The sequence below is a fragment of the Pogonomyrmex barbatus genome, unplaced genomic scaffold (assembly GCF_055798465.1).
Source record: "Pogonomyrmex barbatus isolate J1 unplaced genomic scaffold, ASM5579846v1 scaffold4, whole genome shotgun sequence".
Classification (NCBI taxonomy): Eukaryota; Metazoa; Arthropoda; class Insecta; order Hymenoptera; family Formicidae; genus Pogonomyrmex; species Pogonomyrmex barbatus.
In genome coordinates, this window is record NW_028297138.1 from 12,252,973 (window position 1) to 12,277,693 (window position 24,721).

Below are 24,721 nucleotides of genomic sequence, written 5' to 3' on the forward strand. Positions count from 1 at the left end.
GCTGCTGGCCGTACTTGCTGCCGCTAGTCCAATCCATTTCCCGTCACGTTTAAATCGCTTAAAGTTTTATTTATCACTCCCCATACGTTGTGCCGGCGGCGTTGTTCAGAAATTGAAAAACGCCAGTTGGAAAAAACGTCAAGAGCTGCGTTTCGCTAATTTGCAGATATCATTTTTCATCGGGGAAATTATTTCCACTGTGATAATATAAACTCTGCGCTATTAGTAGAAAATATAACACATATTACATTACATGATCTTATTCAATTATTTCACGGATCTACGAAATTAGATACAATTTAATAATTATGTTGTTCATATGTTAATTACATACGAAACGATTGCGAGGTTTCGTTGTACACGTTGAAATTGCGAGTAGCGATGTATTCTATATCGAAATATTTACGGGCCGCCGGGCAATGTCTGTTACGTTATTCCGGCTTCAAATTGTATGATGAGCAGAACATTCGGCGCGATAAGCCCGGATATCAATCAATGTTGTACGCTATATTGTAATCTGGAATATGTACACGAAAACCCAGCGATTTTTAGTCCGTCTATGCGCTACTAATTTCCTCTCTATTTTGCAATAACTGAATCGATTTCCAGTTTTTAATACGTGTTTGCGCATCTGGTAGAAGATGCCGGACCTTAATAACGGTGCTACCACTGATTTCGAATATCGTCCGATTTCACGAAAGAAGCACATGTAGCCGCTGGCCGTTTTTAATTTTATCCATGACATTTACTCTGCGCCTTTCTTCCCTCGCTCATCCTATTTTTTTCTTTTGCGTCTCGTGACCTCTCACCCCTTCCTCCGCTCTTGCTATCTCTCTTTTCCCTTCGTTTTCTTTCTCCTATATTTTTCTCCGTTTCTCTCGATTTTCTCTCTTGTCGTTTCTCCCGTTCGCGCCGTTCCGTTGCCGCCATCTTCTCTCTCGTTCTCTTTCCCTATTTCATTTTAGCATCGTCGAGGGAAAAATTATGTACCTCTCCGCCGCATTTCTCTTGCCCTCTCTACCGAGCGTAGTTACGTGCCGGTTCTACATAGTCCTGCAACCGGCGACGAAGACTTCTTGGCAGCTTTTCACTCGTTTCACGGGAGAGATACGTCTCGCGTCGCGGACTTTGCCCGAAAACTATGCGGCTGTCGCCTCGCGGCATGTTTGCTCACGTTTGCGACGTGTAAACAACAAGAGCTTGATAAAATTTTTATATTTAAAATAGGACACAACTTTGCGGTTAGTGAGGCTCTTCTCGAGATCGCTTATGATTTTGTTTATTTGATTTAAGGATGAAACAAAAACACACTTCTGATGAGATTTTAATTTACGTTTCTTAAAAATAACTTGACTTTTCTTTCTAATTAATTTTTTCAAAGAAAATCATTTATGATAATTTTCTACAATTTTTTGGATACTTTTGGAATGTTTTTCTCTATTTCTTTCGTGGGGGAAAGAATGTTTCACGATGTGTGTGTGTGTGTGTGTGTGTGTGTGTGTGTGTGTGTGTGTGTGTGTGTGTGTGTGTGTATAAACGTGAAAGATATAAGTGTGAAAACAAAGTGTGTGTAAAGTGAGGACACACACACACACACACACACACACACACACATATCCTCGCTTATTATATATATATATATATATATATATATATATATATCCTCACTTTACACACACTTTGTTTTCACGTTTTACGAAAGTTACGTACTGCGATATTTGTTCCCTTTCTTTTTATACCATTTTGAGATACTATTTCGTATGTCGTCGTGTGGTAACCCTTTTCACAACTGTACGTACAGTATCGCAATTTTCTTTAAATCGTGTCAATTTTCATAGCTCGTACGACTGGAATATTACGATCGCGGACTCTGTCGATTGACGAGCGTTTACGTTCGTATCTGACGCACGGCAATTCACAAGGAAGGCGCCAGTTTATTCGCGCTCGTGACGTTGCACACGTATTTTTACTCAACGCGCAAAAATACGCTCGGCCGGGGGAAATTCTTCCCTCGCGAAATCTTAGGAAAGCCGCTGGGGGATAGCGCCCGGTGCGAAATAGTATCCTAGAGTCCGGTATACCTAGAGAAAGAAAACTCGATCTAAGCTCCGAATAAATTCTCAGACACGTACTCGATCTTTTCTGTTAAAATGTGTTAAGATTTTCATCCCGAAGGGGTATGAAAGTTTCGTACCGTACTGCAGATTCCGCAATTGCGCGTAAATTTACCTTAAAATATAGCGTGGCCCGAGCTCTTTTCGACCGCATTGCACGTGCAATGGAACCTTCAGTATTTATACACGGTTCATCCAGCATACGAATCGTTCCGATAATTCTTTTGTCCCGTCTCCGAAGTGGAAGCAATACATTAATTACGTTTATTGATTAAGTGTAAACGACACGTCATGCAGATTAATATTTCAATAATTACCGCGTACTATATATGTGTGATCTGTCATCATGTGCGTAAGTTCTAAATGTCACAGAAGCCCATCAGAATTTACAACAAAAAGTGACACTCGATAGATGAAAACGAAGAGTATCCAGCCTTCACAACAGCTTTTGAAGCTCAATTGCGCACGTTTATTGGTAACGAAGTTCCCACATTCCCCCTTTTTTTAATGGTCCACAGTTATTTATCTGCGCTTTATTGGCGAGCAGAAATGACTTTCAATTAATAAACATGAATGCGCTCGACACGAACGTAGCGTTCTCGTTATCCGTTTGTTTCAGTAACTACGTAGAATTGGGTCATACGAACAAAAGTGACACAAAACGCTTTTTATTACTTTTATCGAATTGAAACACTTTGAAAAGAGTACAGATATACATATTAGCAAATAGAACATTTTTCTATGTTCAGTATCAATAGATTTCGTTTAACAAATAATATAACAAGTAACGCGAAAATGTATGAATAAACACGGATAGTGATTCGTTTTAAAGGAAATTCTTTATTAAAATGTATCTTCCTTTATGTAATATAAAAATCAAGGAATTTTTTGAATATATATATATATATATATATTTGCTGCCAACTATGGAATGCGTCGATATTCTTACTCCGAGTTGAAAATTTATCTTCCATATTTTTCGTCTGTCGTCAGGCCAAAAAGGGAATATTATTTATTTGCGCACGTGCAAATGAATATCTAACGTTAATGCCGATAAATTTGCGGAACGTGGAGTTTCCGTGTAATATACTTTATCGATTACATAGCTAACGGTCTCGAAGAAACGTTAATAAACCGCGGTAGACACCCTCTTTCACAAATGGAGCTATATATTATCAATGTCTCGTTGAAATAGTGAAGTTACGGTAGAGCGAGATCTCGGTTGATTGTGCGAGATCATAAAGACGAACGTAAAACACATCTCGCACATATCCTGAACGTGACATGAGACACCCATTATTAAATATTTGCGTGTGCTGTCATGTTTCTTTACATAGAATAATTTTATAAAGGAGAGATTTATGACAGTCTACGCCGCGTTTATAATATTTTCTATTTCTCAGGAGAAATGCTATAAGAAGGAATCTATGGCGAAAAACGGGGACCTTCGTTTCGTTCATTTTTCAAATTAATATTTCTTCATTATAATAACTTTTCGAAATGATGATATGTACGGATATTAAGTGAAAGAATGTCCGTTTGCGCTCCAGCCACCAGGGATATTTCGTCCGAACTTTCTAAAATCGTGATATATTAAATTCTGAGAGTAGAAGACTATTTGTCGCGGCTGAGATTTCGAAATTGGCAACGATGGGGAATTCTTAGCCGTTGAAAAATGGCAAAATCCTACTCGCGCGGAAGACTGAGTGAAACCGGCGAAAAGCGCTATTCGTTCTCATCGACGTGTCTTGACAAAACCACTTTGAGAACGTCGGCCAGACGAATAACGTCCTAGGTCTTTTCGTACGGATGATGCACGGCCGCCATTGCTCCTTCCTGGATCCTCTTCTAGCTATCCCTGACAGGGAATTCCCGAGGTGGAATGGAAGGTGGAGCTACTCTTCGACCTTCCTGTCTCCGCTTCCTCGACGGCGGCGACTACGCACGGCCGCCGTCGTATTTCATTCCTTCCTGTGTGTGTGTGTGTGTGTGTGTGTGTGTGTGTGTGTGTGTGTGTGTGTGTGTGTGTGTGTGTGTGTGTGTGTGTGTGTGTGTGTGTGTGTGTGTGTGTGTGTGTGTGCGAATGCGTGTCGTGATGCTACGCTTTTGGCTATAATTCCGCTTAAGAGATGCTCCTAGGTAGCGCGACTATCACGCTCGAGGACGCGGAGAATTCGGGAACGATGGCGGAGGAAATGACGCGAGTTTGGGTAACACGAGTAGAGAGTTTCGGTTTCCGTCGAGTAATTTTTTTATAAAGAAGGAAACTGGAACAAGAGAAAATCGCGAAAAAGAGAAAAGGATGTAAAAAGGGATACTTTACTAAAAGGAAGATTGCCAGAACGGGCTAAAAAAATCAATTCAATTTTGAGAAAGATAATTATATTTTATGAATTCTCTCTCTGAGGTAAGCTGCAGGGAGAATTATCGGGCGATCACTTTCGCCCTTTTCACCATGAAGAGTCAGAGGCCAGAAGGTCAGACAGAAATAAGGGATAAGGATGGCGGATGGCGGTACGGTCGTGACGGTGGTGGTGACGGTGCTAAGAGATGCGGCATAACATCAACATAATTTTCAAGAGGGGCGCGCGAAATCGTATTTCCATAATGGAATGCATCGAAAGCCGGGACGCTCGGCTGGTCGCCTTTCCCTCTCCGTTCCCCGCTCGTCGTACCACCAACCACGCGTTCAGAAGAGGATCTAGAGCAAAACGTCGAAAAGGGGGTTGCTGGGGGTCGACGACGACACCGCGGAGATCGTTCCTCCTTCCCCCTTCTCTCTTTCCCTTCTCTCATCTCGCACGAGTTGTCGCGTTGCGTGTGATGGATGGGACTCGCTCTCTCTTTCCTCCGATCTGTCTTCGTTTCTGCGCGAGAGAGAGAAGCGATATCGGTATCACGTACACATTCCAGACACGTGTCCTTCATTTCGCTCCATTTGCGTTTTCCTGTCCTCCCGTGCACACGTGGCGGGAAAGAGGAGGGCGTTTTCATTAGATGCGCGATTGCCCCCTCTGCGGTTTTTCTCTGTTTCTCTTGTCGTGCCGCGTTACGCGTTCGCATTGACTCGATGTCGTTTGATGCCGGATTTAATCGAGGGAGGCTGGCTGTCTGTTTCCGGTGTAGCGCCCGAACCCGATCGCTTCCACGTTGTTACGCTAATTGAAACGATAGAATCTCTTGAATATGACATTCCCGGAATGCCGCTGAATGCGGCTGAAAGTTACGAGGCACCGTTGCGTCCGTAAATTCCTCTCCGTTCCTTGCGGCAGCATCGATGAGATTCCGTGTTGAATTTCAGATCCGCTTTGCATATCGCGTGCTTGCAACAAAAAATCTCACAGAGAAGTTTTAAACATCGCTGTTATTTTCACCGGAAAATGCCATCTCTCTCGGAGAAACTCGTCTAACATATAAAAATCCTATTATTTTTTTCACGCTATTTTAGTTCCATTTAACGCAAGATATAAATGGCACATTAAAGCCATTATACCTCGTTGTCGCTGCGATAACGGCGCGTTACGGTTGTTTTATGCAATTACACATTAAATTTCGACAAAAATGGAGTTCGTTAATTGAACGCAATGCGTTTAGCATTACAATCTATTTAGACTCGGGCGTAACTTACGGCACAATTTGCATCAAATTTGTTCGCCACTGCAGCCCATCGTGGTGAAATTAGGTCGATGCCGGAGAATCGTGCGTCACGTCATGTTTTTAATTAAAAATAAACGGCTAATTTGCACGAAATGAAATTTTGAGCGAGGTATACCTCGCGTGCTGTTGCCCGTCGAAGCGTGAGCGATACAATTTCGCGGTTGGCAACAGTCAGGGCGAAATTTGCTACGTCAGTACACTTTCGGTATATTTTTTATTTTTTAACGGCATTTCCCTCGGGATGTTTCCCTACGTTTTCGACGTTTTCGACGGTCAATACAGATAAAATTCCATTCAGAGCAGATGGCACCGATACCTGGGTACCTGGCCTAATGAAGGTCGCGCTATAAACGTTCGCAGAAATGCGCACGTGATTGCACTGTCGATCGCAACGGATACTAAACGGATTCCGGGCAATTGATAAATCTCTTTCGATTCGCGGTTAGCGTACCATCCCTGCATCGGCGCGATACCTATTCCGCTTGGCATTTCTTTAAAGGGGATCGTATGGAACCGCGTCGAGAGCAATTGCCGATCTCGGGTTCTTTCTCGCCGTCGTTTCGATATCGCGCGCGAAATCGGAAGCGGATTTTCTCATTGTATCTTCCACGGCAGTCGGGAAGCACGCTTCCGTGTTCCTCGGGATTTTCCCTTCGCGTGTGTGTAACGGGAACGCCGAATAGGAAAAGCGGCGCGTCGAATGGGAAAAGGATACCAGGCGCGCATTGTGAAAAATAGAAGGTAGGGAAGAAAGGGAAGAAAGGGAAGACACGATTTAAGTGGCACTCTCGTTTCTGTAACGACTGCGCCCGTGAAAGAAAACGGGTATATTCGTTCAACACACTGCCGTTCTCCGCTATCGTAGCTACCGCAAACTGTCTTCTATTCGCAGTCTGAACTGCAGTCCCGCCGAAGAAATATAACGATGCGCTTATACGAGACTTTCAGAAGGTGTTTGCAGAATGAAATCAATGTGGTTTTATTGCGGGACATTGGATTCAGACGCGATTTGGCGTCGGTTAGAGCGAATGCGATGGAAATTTCACTCGATGGGTGAGATAATAAAAATGCACGATTACACAAATTAAATATGTATATAAAATCGATACTCGGGGATAATTTTAAAGGATGATTTTATGTTGGGAAACAGCGCAGTGTCATAATTAACCGATCATCGATCTTGTCCATTACGCAACGCACGTTTCCCGAGAAATAATGAGAAAACTCGGCCCTACCGTTACTATTGTTTTATCCGACGCGAAGCATACGCGAAAGCGAATAACGAAGCGCAGCGGAAGCTTTTGAAACGCGCGTATAACAAGCGAAGTTTCATAATGAGAACTTCCAAGCAGACTCGTTAGCGTAGGCGTATCACGTGAGTCAGGTTTGCGATTCCGATTTCATTAAGAAGTACGTAGGGAGGAACCGGCACGTGAAACGCGATCTTGGCCAGGCCGGTTTATCAGTCTCGAAAGGTATCCTCGTAATCTCCTTCCATGTGAAACCACACACAGCCACGGCAAATAAACCGTCGCACTTAGGCACCTTTGGCGAACAGGTTGACCTACTGGCTGACCGCGTACGGGGAGGGAGGGAGGGGGGGGGGTATTAACGTGAGTTTACTCGAAGCGACAGATAGAGCGAAGATGAAAGAGAACCGAAGTAATTACGTTCGGAGTTGCGCGGCAAGACTTTAATCTTCAATCGTGAGGATGGTACCGGGAGCACCACGATGAGAAGCGAAAAAGGAGTAAACGGAGAAAAAGGAGTGAAAAAGGGAAGAAACGTGAAACGAGCCGACCAGGCATTTCCTCGCGTCGCCATTTCCGCTTTCTCGCTTCCGACTTTCCTTCAAAACTTTGCCCATTTTTGCAGCGTTCTCTGCGTGCGCCTCTTCGTTTCGCCTCGACCTCTCTTCGCGTTTTCGCCACCCTCCCTCTGATCTTCCTTACTTCACCGCCTTTCCATTCCTTTAAGACCGTAACGTGCCGCCGCCCTCGCATTTCCTTCGTCGGAATGGAAGCGAATCCATTCTTTCTGCTTTTCATTCATGATGCTTGAATCGCGGAAAATGCAGTTTCCAGAGAGAATAATGCCTGTATCTCTCTCCCCGCGGAGTTTCTTTGGCTACGGTAACCCGCGAGAGCAAACGGCCCTCGAGTACTGTTTTAAATGGGAGTATTTAGTTTCGTCAGCCTTTTACCTCGGTGGTGTCTTTCCGCCGCGATTTATTTCGCAAACGTATTAAAGCTATTAACTCGCTTTTACGGTAAACATTTGTTAACTCTATAGAGAAATACTTTTTTTTAACACGAACAAATTACGTTTAATTTGTACTTTTGCAATATTATCGTTTACGTGCCGTTAGTCCAAGATTTTCGTTTATTAAATTTCAAGGTTTATATACTATTCGACACTAATAAAATAATTAAAAAATGTATATAATTATTTAAACTTATTAAAATTATTCTCAGATAGATTTCCTGACGAATTATACCCTTATTGATTGTGATGTGCTTCAGAACGCATTAACAGATTACAATTGTAATTACTTCGTGGCACTGACATTTACCAAGAATACTCTATTGCAGTTGTTGAAATAGTTAAACCTACAAGAATATGACCTAGCCAAGTCTGACAAATACATCTGTGTAATTACTGTGTGAGCCGCAAGCAGACTGTTAGAATTTCCTAAATAAACTGCGTTCACTATTTACCAATTTTACTCTATGATGGAAAGGTATTTTGACAAAGAGATAGACAAAGTCATAGCAAATTTTGACAAAGCAAATAATTACACAAATGAAATTTATTCACTGTCATGATACAGTAATCATATGTCCATCTTAATAAATTTGAGCATCAAATTTTTATACATCAAAGAGTTTGATCTCAGTTTTATACGTTTTACAATTTGAAACGAAAATCTGTAATAGAATACAATAACACTATTAGCTTTTATTGACGACTATGATAAGCCTCACGCGAATTAGGCAAACGCACGCAGAATCATATATCGAATTTTATGTCACACCATTCGAGAAAATCATGGTAGCGTGAAACAGCAAAAGTTCGTAGTTATTAACTGAACTTTGTAGACGATGGAAAGGGCTATAACATGCTACATCGGCATTATACGCTCATCGGTCATATTTCTCAACGTCAGCATATTATTCCAAGTAGATTTTTCGTCTGTGAATGAAAAAGAAATAATGTATAAAGAGAGAGAGAGGGGAGGGAGGGAGGGGAGAGGGGAGAGAGAGAGAGAGAGAGAGAGAGAGAGAGAGAGAGAGAGAGAGAGACGGATAACATGTACGACACATAGTTGATGCAGCAAAATGCGGAGGCAACGGCTATTGGCTGATAATAGGCATTTGCAAATGTGTATGATGCGCTATATAAATTATGGCTATACAGTATGCGCATAAATTACAGTATGAACTATTAACGGAGTCTCCGGTATAGAGGGAAAGCCCGGGTGAGCATTGACGCTCCATTAACCATCGGCGATTGAACAATCGGGTGGAAGCTGCTAAAATCTCCTGCTATAGAGAATATTATATTAAAATTAGCCCGGCGTGTAGGTTCTACGCGTCTAAATTTAACCGGGCACAATGTCCAATCTGCCGACCAGGCACTGCGGCCGCGCTATTCCATTTCGCCTCGGCGAAAGCAATTAGTCCTATGGTTTAGGTTGGGTTATTAATGGCGTACTACAGTGACTCGATTCGTTAACTTGCTCGCTGGGCTACGTCTGAGATTATACGGGCTCGACCATATAAAGGGTTTGATCTCGTCGCGTCGCGGCACGTTGCGTCGCGTCGCACCGCGGCATGAAAATTAGCCGGAGCTTCTTGGTCAATTTGCGGACTAAGATACCATGCTAAAGTTACCGAAGTTTATGACTTACCGAGGACTCTCTCTCTCTCTCTCTCTCTCTCTCTCTCTCCTTCGGTCTCTCGTCGACGTTACGCCACGATAACGTAGACTGTGTAGCGCGTACGCCGAAGACTGAGGCACGTCCACGCGCGAGCGAGCGTATTCACCTTACGGTACAGTTTCATTACTGGCAACGAGCATTATCAAATAATAACTTGCTCCACCGACGGGCGTCACGGATCCCTTACGTGCCGCATCCCTACGGCCTAGACACACGAAGATCGATAGTTGCTCCGTGCAGCTTGTCTCGCGTCGCTAAACTCGCTCATCTTCGCCGTTGCACATTATCTACCGGCGCGATTCGTCGTTTATGTCTCACTAAATACGCGGCCGTCGACTATTACGGGAGTGTTACCTCGCGCGCGCGCGTTAAATCCTCGACGTACACCATCCGAGTATTAGTCGCGCTTTATCTCGCTAAATAACGGTCCCTTTCCCCTCCCGATTATTATTCGCGTAATATTCACGTGATATTGTTCCGCCGTTCCTTTAACGCTCCTCACGGCAACCCTCTTTCCCCATTGAGATATTACTTTTAATATCTTACGACATCTCGGCAGAGCGACGCGGTGGATTTCTCGCTCGTTCGTTCCCATGTGGTCCGTCATCAGAGGCCGCATTTTAATATTCGTTTTACGAAAAATATTTCTCGTGTTTACCGTGGTTTCAACAAAAAAATTTTTTTTCCTCTAAAAGTGCATTTAACTGTATGTAAAAGGCAAACGATTGTTGTGGAACACCGTTTATTTAATGACTGCAAAATACACAGGTTTATGAAATCGCGATGAGGATGCGTTATCGCCGAATACGCTTTGCGTGATGTACAAGACTCATTCGAGCGAAATGAAATTGTTCGATTGAAATACAAGCTGTTTACGCCAAGTATTCGCGTTCCTGTATCTGCGTTCGTACGTTCGAAAAATTTGCATTTCACTTAATATCAGGGCAGGCGCGGATATTAAAGTTCACAAGGTTTTTCCTCGTGTTTACCCCGAGGATTGAAATTGAAAGAGAGATCAGACCTCGCGTATATGCAGTCGGGAGTTGCATGTGTGCACAGAGAGTATTTCGCCTAAGGGACTTTGAAATGTGGTTAAAAGGAAATATCCCGCCGGTTTTTTCGGGCACGATATCCGTGGAAATGTGCCCACGCTCCCGTTCTCTGTTACCGACCTTGTCAAAAATACAGAATAAAAGACCGCAGAGTGAATCAAAGCGATGGTACAAGTGTAGTAGCTTCGAAAGGGCGGAATGGTACAGGGGGGGGGGGGGTGGAAAAGGAAGAGAAGGAGGAGGAGGGATACGACGTCGGATCGAGAAGCAGAGAGAGAGAGAGAGAGAAAGAGAGAGAGAACCGTTCGTAAGATTTGCCAAGATTTACGTGCCCGGAATTCTCCGCATGGATGCCCCGAGTGCAAGGAATTCTTCGTGCCCCTTTCGCCCGCCTTCGGTGCTGCTGCTGCTGCTGCTGCTCTCTGCCGCTGCTAGTGCTGCAACGCTCGTGAAAATCGGTACGGCAACGGTTACGTGCTCACGTATGCCGTGCCCATCTTTCGCCGACGCGTGACTGTAAACTATTTTTTGACGGTAAACCCACGACCGCGCTATCGCGAAATACCGTGTCGGATTGCTGTCGTACCGCGGAACCGCGGTGTTATCGTTGCACGATGCGGACGTGTCTTTTTCCGTATATCGCAAGATACGGGTCAAACTTACTGGGCCTTAGAGCAAACGCATTTCTCCCTTGACTGCATCCAAGTTATATATTTTTTTCAAAAACCTAGCTTGCGTTATCTCTTGCTGCGAACTTGTTAGGTATTGCAAATATTTGTCCCGTAATCGAATTTACGACGGTGATATCTCTGTATGTTCCGGATGCAGCAATTTCGGCCGAAATGCGAATTTTGCAATGTCGACGGCTTCGGGATAATGTAAACGGTTGATGATTATTATATATGAAGATTACGTTATTATGATAATTATTGGTAATCTATGAAATTTTCAAATTGAGAATTCGATGAATTATTAATCGCTAGAATGTCCAATGTAACGTATCGTGCACAATGTATTATCTGTATAGAAAATAAGCGTATGATTATAGCATGATATATTATATCGTCGTTGCGATAATTATTGGCGCTCGATGAAAATGTCGGTTTAAACATTGATAAATTGCTTATTCACCCGGGTAATTCTTGTTCATATTCATTACCGGGTTGGGATGTCATTTGTCACCCGATACCGAGCATATTACGTGCGTTTAAAGTGCAACTAACCGATCGTCTGTGGTGGACGCACGCAATATCAGGGCGCGGCGGCGAAATTGCGGACGGCTCAATGCCAAGTCCGTGGTAATTACGGTCCAATTGTCAACAAGTTAACACGGTGGGACGTGTATCGTGCATTTTGCTAACTGTGCAGATTGTCCTATCAGTACGTAATATTTTATGTTGCTTGACAACCAAGTGTTTGGTTACAATAGGTTACAATGAGTACGTATGCATGTAACTTAAATAATTACGTTGCATTCCAATTATTTAACACGCGCAATATCCTTTTCATTCAGAAATCGAATAACATGTAAATTTATAACGAGGAGCGTTTGCAAGTTTCATTTAGGGATCTATATATAATCCCGCGCGGATGGTCCTTAATACGTTTAAAATGGTCGCTTGTTTTCGAATTTATTATACATCATTTGCAGTTTATCGAGCGAATCGGTATGTAGTTAAAATTATGGATGCGTCATTGATCACAGCTTATTGTCGTTGCGTTCGCTCGATTGGTTTTCCCGAGCTTAAATTATTACGACGGTCGGAGGTTTCCTTGTCGTGTTTCCGCGCTGAGAATACGATCGATAGCAGGTATCGAAAGTGAGCATAAATCACAACGTAGCGCGATAACGTCCCCGTTACGACAACTATCCGTTGTACATTTTCGAGAGATATAGAGCAGTCGGTAGAGTCGAAGGAACTCGCGGATATCTCCCGATATCCGTCGTAAACGCGGCGCAATAATTCTTGGTCGGGAAAGGAGACTAAAGGCGAATTCCGCAAAAGCGATATTATTGCGTCTGGTTCCAAGCGCTATACTCGTGGTTTCTCCTCTCTCCGACGTTATTTCGACGTAATAACCGTGCCTTCTAAGCTACCATCCGTATTGATGATTTTACTTGCGGAAGCCAGTTTGAACGCGAAACTAATATATATATTAGTCGAGAGAAATCGACGCGAACGATAGATAGAGCGATAGATGGAGGAGGGAGAGAGAGGAAGCGAGAGAAAGACATAAAACATCGTTTTAGGGATACGTGGCGTTGGCAGCACAGCACCGCGAGATGACAAATTGCCACCGCGGTTGTTAATCTATCGTTTTTGCCCCAGTTGATCGAGGTCAAACGTGTCGTGATGTATTTTCTTTCCGGCAAGGCCGCGATAAATCCTCGTTACGCGACCCGCCTTCTTGTAACTCCGTTCGGCCAGCGCGAACTTGCGTCGCGCGGATCGCAGCAAATCTTCGTAACGAATGGATCCGTGGCCGCTGTAGTTCCCGATAAAACGCGATCCCCGGTGCGACGGTCGTGCGAAATGAAGAGATAAGAAGCGGAGGAAATTGCAACTCTCGCGCGAACGTTCTTTTCGAAAAATCCGACCGGCCGCCGGTCGACCGGCGCGCGATCTATCTTGTTTTGTCTTGACGCGATATATCGGTCGACTCGCTCGATCTTCATAATCAAATTCTCAATATAAGTGAGCGCGAGATGTCGGGGGGGAACATTTTTCTTTCTGGGTGTCTTCGGAAGTACGTGCAGCCCCTCCATCCGTCTTGTTTTATCTCTCGCCGCGCGCTTCCTGAGATTCTCTACACGCGCGACGTTGATGAAATGTCAAGCAGCTGATATTCCTGTGATTGATGCGTGCCTTGATAAAATAACTCATTTCTGATGAAGCTCCTGCGAGTGCTTCCCTCGGACGTGAAGTTCAGCCGACGCGCGAATGAGTTGCATGTGGAAGTCGCGTATAGCGTATGGCTCTTTCCATTTCTATCGGTATAAAAATGATTTATGGGGGTATATTGTAATTGATCGATAAAACGGTTATACGTCGCGTTATTATTCGTGTAAAAAAGCGCGCTATAAATTTTTTTGCAACCGTATGCTCCGGTTTCGGACACTTTCGAATCTCGACGACATGTCCCATTGTGTGTTTCGATCGACTGTTAAAAAAAAAAAAATTTTTTTTAAATTTCCATCCATCCGCGAGAGAAAACGTCTTCTAAAGTAACCCACTCGTGTTCCTGGTTCGCTTCAAAATCGTGAAAGAATGGGATTTTATTTCTTTTTTTTTTTTTTGTATTTTTGCACCGCGCTTGTACTCGTTAATTCGTGACGTGCTCTCAACGTGATCGATATTCCGGGCGATTGCATGATTGAAACTAAATTTAGTAGTTCAATGCGCAGATGTGATCCTCTTCTCTTTAGAGTTTCTCACCGAGGACGAAGTCGCCTCGCATTCTCTCGTGTGCGAGGAAAGTCGGGGATTTGCATGAATCGGTCATCCGTCGACGGTTCACGATGTGTGAACTGTAAATTGTGGCAGCGTAGCCGCTCGACAATGACATTCCGCTCGAGTTCGTAATGCAAACGCAATCTAACTAAGGTCAGCGTACGCTGCTTTGTAGACGTTCGCTGATACGGAATTGATAATGTCGGTTTAGCAATCCGTTCACACCCCAGATTTCTCATGTTATTATAGATGCTTCGGGTGATGCTCGCAAACATGAAAGATCGATAAATTAAAATATAATTAAAAAGAAATTTATCATATAGTGAGGGATTAATTCAACCTACAAAATCGGTTATTGGAGACCGGAATCACAACTACTATTGTAGTTTTTATAAAATAATTTTCTATTAATTTGTAATTAATTAATTAATTTTTTTCGCGAAATTGATAAAGATCACAATTTATATTAATAAAGAGATAAGACGGACGTAATTAATTCTTTAAAAATTTCTGTTCTGTTGTAAGTTGTCAGAAGTCGATATTATGGTAATGCAATGTTATTCGTCATGGCATTATTGTAAAGCAATATTACCCGTCGTGTAAGTTCGTTGTTTCTTGACGTTTCTTGACGTAGAAGATGTGTAAATAGTCGTGAGAACGATCAAAGGGAGTACGGAATTATTCTACTTTGCGAGGTGTACATTTCCTAATCCCATAAAGGGTGTTAGTTGGCCTTGGGAAATTGCGGGATTACGGTATACGGGACTCCTTTGACCTTATACCTCGATCGAGATACGTTTATTTCCGCAAAAGTTGCTGAATTTCCATTTAGAGATTCCTAAATGCGATATACGTTATTATCATGACAATACCGATTTAATTACGTCATTAATCTTTAATGATTTTACACAATTTTTGTGATTAATGAAAAATGATATTTGTCAAAATTTTTTTTCCGAAAACTTCTTTTTAATGAACTTTGACAGACTTTTCATCATTAATTTTAGATAAGTTATTTCTCTACTAATTTTTAATTACACAAATTATGTCTTATCTTTAGATTTTATTCTGCATTTTTTAAAAAGTAAGTTATACGAGCAAAGTGGAATTCAGTGACATTGATTGCGCTAACAAATTGCGCTAACAACGGCCGGTGTGTTTTTTCGCGGGGAACAGATACGATCTGACGATCCTTTGACTTCTGATTCGACCTTTGATTCGAGAGAAAGACAACCGAGATTTCACGACTGAGAGATTCTAGACCGGGGATTAAAACATCGCATACCATAGGTACCGCAATAAGATGCCTCTCGACTTTGCGGTCTCGCGTTTGCGGGAAGGCGCGCTGTTCGTGCCATTACACGAGGCATGGAATTACCGTAAGCTGGTCGGTGATGTTTATAACTGCTGTGGATTTAATCCTCGCCTCGTTATGTGCCATATCCCGCTGGCTTGCAGCGAGTTTCACAAGCCGTACGTATCCTTTGACTTCTATCGTGAATTTAAGCAGCCATTTTGTACGTCGCATTGTGTTGTTTAAAGTTAATAACGGCGATGCAGAATCCGAAACTTCTCTTCGTAAAGTGTATTTTGTTAATTTTGTTATGCTGTATTATACGCGTACTGTTAAAAAAAGTTGTTCAAAAAATGATGAAATCGTTAAAATCCTATCTCTGGAAAGTAGGTTGAAAAATAATTTGACAAATAGTTAACTGGTTACGATAGAATCCTGTCTAGAAATCTCAAATAACACCGTATTACACGTCAATAATCCGATTTTGGGGTTGTTATGTTCATATTGGATCGACGAGATCGCGCGATTATACGATGATCCAGCGACTCGGTAGAAGTGGTTCGAATATGTCACGAATATGCGACGAGTCGATCTCGTCGGGATCGAGCCAATTTAAATACGCCAATCCTCGCCACCCCGTCGCCATTCCGCCGCTATCCGTCCCGTACACACAACCCTGGACATGTATGCGCCCGTACAATCACATAGAAAATTCCGACTATTATATATCGTAGAAATCCCGATTTGCGATCGAATATGGCGCGACGGCGCAGCGTGTCCCAACTTTCATTTCTCCCGGACGTACATCGTCGAACGCCAATTTTCATCCACCAGCTTCAAATCGAACTCCTAATCGGGCATTGGAATCTTGTGCGAGCCACGTCCTCCTTTGCATAGACTCGAAACGCAGACCAGAAACGTCACTACCATCACTACTATCCACCGCATCTACCATCTCTCTCTCTCTCTCTCTCTCTCTCTCTCTCTCTCTCTCTCTCTCTCTCTCTCTCTTTTAACCTCTATCTCCCTCTCTCCGCCCGTCTGATTTTCTCTCCGTCGCACAATCCATCTGTCCCTCCATATCGGATCTTCTCCCTCTCCCAGTTGTGGTCGGTCTAATTAACAAAATAGTCTACTACATTAATGAGATACACGGTAACGTCGCTGAGATAGACGACCTTTCGCAGTACGGCAATTTTCATTTTGACAGATAATTAGAGACTTTAAAGTACACTGCATATTTTATTTCTTCATTCGAAGTTTTTTCCACTGGGAAATTATTTTTATCCGCAGAAGAAGATTTGATCGATAACTATGGGTTTTTGATGGTGTCTTTGACGCGTCTCTGTCGCTGCGCGAGTAATAGTGAAAAATGTTTTTTCAACGAACCGTATGTCATATAGCAAAATATAGAAGTGTGAAATGCGTTTGTAGTCGTGAAATCCATAAAATGAATGGAAAAAGTCCACCAAATATTACGAAATTCTGTCTTATTTGAGAAAAATGACGTTTAATCCATTAATTTTATTTAACCATAGTTCCGCTTTTAAAAAATTCCTTATTTCCAGGGAAAGTGGAACTTTGTTCAAACTAATTTAGGCAAAGTAGTCATTTAATAATTACGAAAGTTGGTGTACGTGATAATTAACCAAGAGTGTTGTATCGCGAGATAAAAGAGGCTTATTATGTCAATGCTAATCCCCTCCGAGGATGATGGCCTCCGCTGTGTTTTACTCCGCCAGACAGTCGGTCGATATAGTCGGCCGCCAACGTCGTGCGGGATGAGCGCGCCGGGTAAAATTAAACAAAATAGAACTTCCATGCATCCGTCCTTCTCGGTCAGGGAAAAGGGTCAGCCACCCCGCCTGCTGACCTCCGTTTATTTGCTCGTTGCTCGTCTCTGTCTGGGGGGATTGGTAGCGGCGAACACGTGCCCGCGGTCGTGGCAATCTCTTTCTCGAATGCGATTTCAATTTCGAAACGTATTACACGAGAAGCGCGAAGCTGACGGTTACATTCGAGGAAACTCTGGCACGATTATTTATTACGTTTTACAAGAGGCATATCAGTTCGAAATAGTAATTCCGTGACTAGGTGTACGATTTATATTATGTAATACAAATTTATATAAAAAGCTTCATTTTCGTCGAGTATTTTTCATTTCGTCAGAATTCAGGTCAGAATCTTCGAGACTAAAGAATTGTGGCAATGCGAGAGATGCAAATTGTAGAATGAGATATATAATTTATTTATTGATATGAAAAAAAAATTTATATTTACGATACGCGTTTACCTTTCTCACGATAGAATTGTACTTTAACGTGTTGATGTTATCCTTTGCTATACAAACGAAGTAAAATACTCCGCCGTCGTTTATCTTCAGGACGTTTCTTAACCCGTTCCTCCGAATTGTTTCCGGATCATTCTAGTGTTAACGTTCTCGTAACGACGAGATTATCGGCTTGCAGCCGCGCTTATTTAGAATACAATCGAGGATTTTCGACGAGACTTATCTACCTCGGGATACAATCGGCTAATGGAAGAGAAACGGGCGAGACGAGACTGCGGAGGAAATGAAAATACGATTGGAGATGGTCGGAATAGGATATTTTCTTTTCGGTCTCTCTTCCATCTTTCATTCTTACTCTCTTCCTCCGTTTATGTGTTTAAGTTACGTACGTATACATAGACTTTAATACATATGGAGATTTTCACTTATCAATGCTACGTCGGTGGTCCAAAAACGCCAACCGAATTTTCAGAATAATTGCAAGATAACTACATGTGCTTAAAGCTTTGCGTTTACTCTATCTTTCTCGACATTAAATTTTACGGCACCATGAATATTTTCGAGAATGAGATTCGATCTTCCCGTAGCTTGATGTATTTTACGGTCCACTAGTAGAATGCTGATATATCAATTTATTCGAGTGACAATGTCTCCTCTTTAGAGCATTAGCAATTAGAGGGATTATTGCTGTTATGCCGGTAATATGCGCTAATCAGCACGCTTTATCAGCTGCATTTAATGGAAGCTCGTTATAATTAGAACATCGCAGCTTTCGTTGAAACGCGTTATCATGTATAATTCTGCGAAGAGAAAAAAAATTGTACCTTTTACAATCGAGAGTCATTTTAATTATTAAAAATTACATATTACGATGGGAAAAGATGGATGTATCGATGTATGAGTTATTTTGTTTTATCAAGCTTTTATTAGCTAATATGTTATAGTGATTACAGTTCAATTTAACGTTTGGATTATACAACCGACTACAACGAACCATTTACGGGGTAAATCAGGCTAAATGCATGCTTATCGCTGGTCGTGCAAACGCTACGAGCGCAAATAATGCGCATTTTAATGCACTCAACAAAAACCGAGTGTTCATACTACTGGTTAGCGTAAGCCAGATTAAGCTGCATTATTCCTACGGAGAGCGCCGGACGATTGAACGGATGAGAGGCGAAGCCGAGATGTGTTTTATTAAGAATTACTCGTGGAAATGCCAACAAGGATGCATAGGATGATGGAGCTCCACGCGGATAAATCGGGACAAATCGTATTGACAAATCTCATCGTCCACGTAGGCAAAATCGAGTCCGAACTGATCAAAGAACCAGTAGATAAATGAACCCCCTCGGGCGATTCGAGCGTTATCGTTGCGTAATTATACGAGCCATCTCGTAGGGGGCATAAATCGATCTCAAATACGCAAACTTCGGGGTCGGCGGTCGACCAACAAACGGCGATCGCTTATGCTATTCGGAGGCTGCTGCCTGTACACGAAGGAGACACGGATCGATCGCGATCGCGCGACGAACTCCGCTCATGCGAACACAGATTTGTCCTCGTACCGTTTCCCCTATTATTTGCCTCCCCGATTGTAGGCACGTGGTGGCGCACGGCCACCGTGCGATAAATCGATGCAGGGAGCCCATTTCGCGCCGATCGACCGAATCGCATTTCCGAGCTGCCTCCTAGTTCCGATTTTATCGGAATCCTATAAAGGATCCGCGTGTCTTCGTGGCTCGCGGTCTCTCTTTCCCCTCGCGTCTTTCCGGTTACCATCGGCGTGCTCTGCTGATATTTTATACATTAGCGTGTGCCTCCTAGCACCTTGTAAATCAATTTTTGTACTGCCTCTTGAATCGAATTTAAGTGTCTCAATGGGATCCTGCGACCGCAGACGAGACAGGGAAACGCCTTTGAATACGAAACAGAGATTCATCCCCGTATCGTTTCGCCGCCGGTTACGGGAGAGTGTCTTCTTATGAAATCTGTTTCTAAAAATGCCGTTGTTTGGAGGAGAAGAAAACGAGTATTCGTGAACGTTCGCGTATGTTCGTTCCAAATATCGATTTGAATACAACATCGTCGTAAAACGGCGAGACTTTCCTTCTCATCGTTGACATCGATGAGTTTTTTTCAGTTTTACGAGATCGAAAATCAGAAAGAACATAATAAAATGCTACAAAATCAATTATATTGATGTTGAAAAATAGTATACAAAATTAATGACGCGCCGTCAGCAACGTCGTGTCAATTTTTATATAGTGTAATTATATAATGATTATAAATGTTGATTTTTTTATCGTGTACATTATTTTCTGCTCTCCTGTATACATTAAAACATGTTGACTCAATTTCGCACCACACATTAGCGTCGTTAGACCCTACACTACAGAGATATCATTCGCAGAATGAGATTTATCAACCACATTAACATGCGGCATTTCACATAATTGGTGTAATCCCGCCATTGGAATTACACTCGAAAGGGTCGCCGCGTGTACCATTCAACGCGTGTTCAAGAAGGGGTATAATTGTACCAGTTACGATAGAATGAGCGATGATGCTCACGAGGGCAGGAGAAGAATAGAGAGGAAGAGGGGGAAGGAGAAGCAAGTTGCTGCGCGCAATCCGATATTCCTAGAAAAGGAACAGGAAGCTGCTTTCCATTCATGCGTGTATTAATCATACATACGTTGTATTATTCGTTAGTGGCGTATCGAACGTAATAGCTTTGTAGATTACGAAAACTTTGGCGCGCGTATTGTGCAACGTCACTTCCGCAAATCCAATTCGGAAGCCAATGCGGCTAATGAACCCGCAGGAAGTTTAACTGCGACGCGTTGTCGCACGCCGATCAACAGAGCGAAATAACTTTTAATCATTCCCCTCATTCCCTCCGCCCCGGTTTCGCGAGTACGAATTAGCGCGATCCAATTAGTTGTTGTTTAATTAATCCGCTAATAGAAAGTAAAGACTACGCGTACTACTTTCTTGCGAGACTTAACAATCTGCGAGATTCCTCGTTATTCCCGATGATAAAGACGCGCACACCCTCTCGGTCACATTTTACCAACACGTGTGTCCGTGTAAAATAGGGCGAGTAATCCGCGATATCATTGTTACCGCGAAAGCACTGGGCGAATATTATATTACGTCGGTGAATACAAGAACTCTGGTCGTTCTTTCGGGTGGTAGCGATGCGGAAAAAGGGAGAGGGGGAGACAGAGCTCGTATTACCCGCTAAACACGGGCGCATATGCACCGAGCATCGCGCTCGGAGTCGGACAAAGTCGACCCTCCACGTCTCCCGTAATTGCATACGTTTTCGCATTGTAGTAATCCGCTTTGAGCGAACGCGGCGTAACACGTCGGTCTTTGCGAGATCGTCTCGCGTTACGTTTCAATCTGAGAACGCTGCATTACGCACGCTACAATTATATATATATATATATATATATTTTTTTTTTTACAATCATCTCATTTCCGTCTTAATAATAAAAATTATATAAAAGTTATATTATATCGCTATTACAAACGCGTATAATTACTACCGTTTCGCTATAACGAACGTATTTAACGCATCTTCGCGAGAACAATAGCTATAATGCGAATCGTCAAACGCACACGACGTATAGATAGCACGCAAGGTTTTAACGAAGTTCAGAGAAACGAGAAACCACGTGAGCCGGTCTCGATCTCGTTAGCCCGAAACGAACGAAGATACGGAGGTGAAAGCGAAAAGTAGAAAAACGTAGATTTAACGCGCCGTTGGATACCGTTGAAACAAGTTTTGAAACGCGGTTGCGGAAAAGTTGGTGGGAGGCTTTCATTCCTAATACGGTGGATGCGCACGTGACGTAGCGCGAATTCTCATCTATCGTGAAAGACTGTTAGAGGCAAAAGTAAAACGAGTTTATTCGCACAACGTCCCGCGAGGGAATGATTTCGATTTTCGCGTGTCACGGTCAGATCCCTCTCCGCAAACTGGCCGCTGAACGGTAAACAAACAACAACGTCAGCGTGATAAATGCGATGCCAGTGTCGATGCACGTTCGTGTCGATGCAAATTCATACCGATGCAAATTAAGACAGAGAAATGCTCCCGTGTGCGTGTGCGCGTACTACGCTTGTCCTGCCGCGTTTTAAACGATGCTATTTTTCCTCCACTTTACTGTCAAACGCGCGGATCGCGTGATCATTCTCTCATTTTGCAGACTGTTAAGTGAATCGTGCAGGCTTTTTGAATTTTCGGAGAGTCACTTTTTTAATCTACATCGATTTTCTCTTTAAAAAATTATCTCATTTTTTTTGAAAGATAATTTGCGGATCTGTAATAAATTTTTGACGAAACTACTAGCTTGATATTTTGCTTCACGTTACTATATTTTTATATGTATATTTCATTTCAAGATCAGTGATAAAATACGAATTAAGTCGGACAATCGGTCTACCAGGTGAAGGTACGTTGATACATTACGTTAATTCGCGTTCGATTTGTTGAAACGTGTTCAACAAAATTCGCGCGTACGGGCTTTTGTTGCAAAATTTGCGTAACATCACGATGGAAATATTATTCTGTCACATTACCAAAACAAACGATTTTGGCGATTTTATGGAACGCGCGTACCGTAACTGCGGTATTGCGAGCGGCGCGGACGACGCCGCGAAGCATTATGGAGATAGAAATGGTGGCAGTGTCCCAAATAGCGAGATTATATTTCTCTCGTGGTAGAAAACGCGAAGGAGAGTCGCGCATGCGTAATGCACTTTAAAGACGCGCCTTCCGTACGCGTCAGTGTCTACCTACCATAAATTCGTAACGTCGTCTGCGATCTTCCTTACACGTCGCGCGCCGTTGCGGGGATATTAACACGTTGTAACAAACGCCTATTGTGGGAAACGCGTGTACGTGATGTGCGTATACAAATTGAATGAGATGCGCGCGCCAGGCAAAGGACTCGGTAAAATCGTTAACGACGTATATTTATGCGCTCTCTCATTGTTGTCATAAATATCTTCCTACTAGATTTTTTTCCAGAGAAACTCGATTAATCATGATTGTTCATGAAGGAAAAACGGACTTGGCGAAGTTGTCGTCGATTAGTCGATTGTGCCAGGTTTCCAAATCAAATCGCTAGAATAAAAATCGTCCTTTTCGTTTCTTTCAAAATGATTTATTTTTGCTCAAGAAATTAAGCTAATTTTCACGTAACTTTTTATGCTTTTACGTTACTGCGTGTGTTAAATAATAATTATCGATCACTTAGCGTTTATTATTTCGATATTAGTTTTTTCTTTTTTTTTTTTTTTTTTTCCTACTAGCAATCATGATTTATAAGTGTCTATACATGTCGCAATTTTCCTAAAAGCACGTAGCAACGCGCAGGCCGTTTATGACGCCTGATGTACATCCAGGCTTCATCGTGGCGATATTACCTCCGCTGTTCTCCCTACCCCTTTTGGGATAGGTATGGATCCGACAGGCCGCAGGAAAACTCAGTTTCCGCGGTGCGGAAGTAACTTGAAGTCGACACAAAAGCGCCCGAGCGACCGAGCGAAAAAGTACTCTTGGCTACGGGAAATTGGCGTTTTGGATTATTTAGCGGCGCAAAGCGGACTGGATAAAATGTACTTTATATACGGGACAGAATTAAAACGCGCGCGCGTCGACAAATGTTTTTACTTTCCCATTTTTGCATCATTATTTCATTTACGTTACGCACGCAGAATTATTCATCGCGAGATAATAATGCACGCGAGTTCCGTCTAATACGTTTTGAGAGAGCGAAATTATTTCTGTTATGACATCTAGGTTTAATTAAAGTGTAATGTAACATATCACATTTTATATCGTTATTATATAACGTTATTATAATATATTACACACAGAAAAAGTGGTTTCGAGCGAACGGCATAAAAGTATTCATAATTTCAAGCCAACTTTTTGAACACGTGCACAAGGGTACTAGCAGGGAAGAAATATTTTAATAACAGAGTTTACGAAGCTTCTACTACGTATATATATACGTAAATTAAATATATACACGAAGATATTTTCTGTAAAACGTTGTGCCTGAGGATAAATTTTTTAATAACGACTTTAATAACGACGGGACTTTAAGGAATTGCAAAGACACTTCGAGTGCGAAATATAGGATTTGTATTCGATCAGATTTTCGCCGAGGAAAAATCGGCTTTAAATTGACCGAAGAATTTCGGGTGCGGGTGGGTTGGAAGATGGCCTGTATACATTCCTTAGGTACATTCATGGAAGGAAGAACGGTTTGTGCACCCGTGAGCGCGAACATCCTGATTCCACGGCGTTAGGCATTGTGGCGACGGTTTTCTCCCGTTTCCTCCGCAGCTTCGCGTTGGTCCAACGGGAAGAGATCCTCCACCGAGCGCCTGGATTTCGCCGGAAGGCACTACAAAAGCTCGCCGGACAATGCCAAGTCGGTGGTGCGGAGTACCGCGGGAAGAATGGTCGCCAGGAAATACGCGTATTTTTTTCCTCTTTCCTCCCCCCCTCCTCTCTCTCTTTCGACCGTCGCTTGGGACTATTGTCGCATTTCCCGACCTCGAGCTTAATCTCGTTTCATCGCGAGCGGCATGTGCTCTCCATGCAAGCGCATAATAACTAGATGCTTCAGGTACTGCTGGCAAAAATAAGCACTTTAATTTTTAATTATGCAATAACTTCGTACACAAAAGCTGGTACGAATTATTGCGCTATATTACATTTTCGTAGCTTAATATTTTGCATATATTAGATATACTAACTTGCATATATTAGATACTCTGCCCAAGTGAAAAAGTATCTAAGGAAAACTGGTTACTGATCAGAAACTAGCTGATTATTTTGAATTTACTGAATACTATTTATAATAACTGGTGGGAAAATCTTGATAACATAAAA

General features: G+C 42.6%; 1 protein-coding gene and 1 long non-coding RNA gene across 3 annotated transcripts in view; one reads left to right on the plus strand and one right to left on the minus strand.

The window, feature by feature from the left end:
* LOC105428487 (band 7 protein AGAP004871) overlaps positions 1-24,721 on the plus strand; it is a 186,866-nt gene that overhangs the window by 28,156 nt on the left and 133,989 nt on the right. For both annotated transcript variants that reach the window (XM_089080772.1, XM_089080771.1), the window contains exon 4: positions 22,216-22,265. The gene's annotated coding sequence lies outside the window, so the exon portion shown is untranslated. The remainder of the gene's footprint in view (positions 1-22,215; positions 22,266-24,721) is intronic.
* Positions 8,585-16,081, minus strand: LOC148935813 (uncharacterized). Its single transcript, XR_016140130.1, has 3 exons — positions 9,682-16,081; positions 8,806-8,963; positions 8,585-8,698 (listed from the first exon to the last, which is right to left on the minus strand). It is a non-coding gene; the product is annotated as an uncharacterized LOC148935813 (long non-coding RNA).